This window comes from Theropithecus gelada, chromosome 2 (assembly GCF_003255815.1).
Source record: "Theropithecus gelada isolate Dixy chromosome 2, Tgel_1.0, whole genome shotgun sequence".
Classification (NCBI taxonomy): Eukaryota; Metazoa; Chordata; class Mammalia; order Primates; family Cercopithecidae; genus Theropithecus; species Theropithecus gelada.
In genome coordinates this window covers 40,666,942-40,669,179 of record NC_037669.1, presented here as the reverse complement: position 1 = coordinate 40,669,179, position 2,238 = coordinate 40,666,942, and the positions used below count along the sequence as shown (strand labels likewise).

The window sequence follows — 2,238 nt, the reverse complement described above, 5'->3', positions numbered from 1 at the left end:
TGGTGTGAACAAAATGCTGAGTGTCACACTGGCATTACAAATAGGCCCCAAATTTTGAGCTTTTAACGAGATTGAGAAACATTTTATGAGATTTAACTCAACATGCCTTAACACATCCATGAGGTAGTTAGGTAAACAGTACTACACATTTTAATACATAGTAAAAGAAGCATGGGTAAGTGACATACTCATGCTTTAAGCAATAAGAATTAGAATAAACCACAGAAGCTTGGGGCCTTTTATCTAGCTCTAACCCAAAGAATAATTTTTGTTTTACAAAAAGCATCAAATCACTTAAGATCTTCCCCTCCTCCTCCTCCTCCTCTTCCTCCTCCTCCTCCTCCTTCTCCTCTTCCTCCTCCTTCTTCTTTCTTCTTCTTCCTCTTCCTCTTCCACAGTTGCTTATTAGTATAGTATGTCTTTCCAAAGCTTTTTTTCCCCCTTTTCTTCAATAATGTGATAAAAACTGAGTATAACCCTTAATTCAAGCTAGGCCTCTGCTTCTACCTGAATTGGTACAAAATTGAGACATTATCTTGTAAGAACAAAATTGTATTTGAAATTTTTATTTTAGGCTGCAAAAACAAAAGCAAGCAAACAAATAGCAAATAACTTGAAAATAGGCCTGTCAAATTATGTAAATTCATCCTTTCCAGGGAAGCAGAAGGTAGACTCTACCACAAAGAAAAGATGCTTAGTTAATGGAGGTTAAATTTAAAAGTACAGTTAAATTAGGGCTAACTTCTGAAAATCCTGTTTTATTCACCTCACTGTGGTACCAGTAACTATCCTGAGTCAGGTTACTTTACAGCTAACTGTGTCACCTATAACACAATAATCCATTAACAATCTAATACAGTTATTGGATGTGGTCATACTGGAAATTCTTAACCATATAGTTGTCTTGTCAATTTTATTTTTAAACAATGAATTGTCTTAATATAAGTCACTGCATTTCTGTAACAAATTAATGAAAGGCACAACTAATCCAAGCGGACTTAACCCTATTCAACAACCAGCTGAAAAAAATACTTTGGTTCTTTAAGGAAAAAATTACGAAAAAAAAGTGTTTCCTTTAGCAGTTGTTAATTTTCACAGTTGTACTCCAAGAGCTACATGAAAATGTTCCAGAAGAACCAAATTACGTAGCAATGAATGAACATGCGTGACAGAATTTGTGCATTCAACATATCTGGCGGAAAAACTAGTTAAAATTCTACGTAGGACAAATTGGTCTTTAAAATATCAGTTTCCTGTCCTTTAAAAAAAATGACCTAGTCTACCAAGAAAATACAAAAGCGTAAGCCTGTAAGTAAATAAGAGTTGTGTTCAGGCTATTACAGTGCAGGTTATCCTCAAGGCCACATACATCCTGCTTCACTACTGCTTGCACTCTGCTAGGTTTTGATCTTTCTTTGGTTCATAGTCTGGATTATTTTCCTCATCTCCTTCTTTTTCCCCTTCCTCATCTGCTTGTTTGCCTTCATCATCATAATCATCATCATCATCTTCAATAACTTCTCCAGTAAAATATAACACTGATCTTGGGATTATGCGCTCAGGTAAAAAGTGACCGATTTCGAAGTCTGCAGCATGGATAGCTTCAGCATCATCATCCAGATCTCCACTCTCAGGAACTTCAGGAGGGGCAAAAAAATTAAAGCAAGAGTCATTGGAAACTGTTTTAGTCACAGTACAAACTGTCCCACGTCCCTTGTGTTTCTGCTTCTTCTTAATGGTTCTCAAAGTGACATTCTTTCCTTTTTTCCAATCTATCTGGCACCCTGTACAACCCATAATTTCTGGTCCATCAAAAGAAAAGGGATCAGAATCATCTGGTTCTGACCTCATCCTATATGTCTTTGTTGGCACTTCATTTGTAAAATATTCACTGGGTTCAAAGTGAAATTCTAAGACAAAACTCATAGGCTGGTCAGCATCTGAGAACTTCATTTTAATATATTTCAAGTGCTTCAGAATAGGTTCATCATGTTCCTGAAGCATATCACTGAGCAAGTCAACATTCTTAAAAATAGTTAACCAAAATTCAGGAATTCCTATGGGCTCTTCTTTTTCTTCATCTTTCTTCTCTTCTTCAATCTTGGCCTTTTCTTTCAACTGCTCCGAAATCTTGTCTTCTTCATCTGGTTTCCATTCACATTCTTCTTCCATAGGTTCATAAATTGCATTAATAATCTCAAATTGCTTATCAAATAGAAATAGAGGTTGAGAGAGAAC

The 2,238-nt window shown here is 35.8% G+C and overlaps 1 pseudogene across 2 annotated transcripts; it reads right to left on the bottom strand.

The window, feature by feature from the left end:
* Positions 1 to 550: 550 nt before the first annotated feature.
* On the bottom strand, positions 551 to 2,238 carry LOC112619492 (annotated as a pseudogene). Of its 2 annotated transcripts, none has more exons than XR_003118233.1 (2): positions 1,370 to 2,238; positions 551 to 674 (listed from the first exon to the last, which is right to left on the bottom strand). The product of XR_003118233.1 is annotated as a nucleosome assembly protein 1-like 1 pseudogene, transcript variant X1 (transcript). The 2 variants fall into 2 exon arrangements; XR_003118234.1 differs by having other exon boundaries at positions 580 to 672; positions 1,342 to 2,238.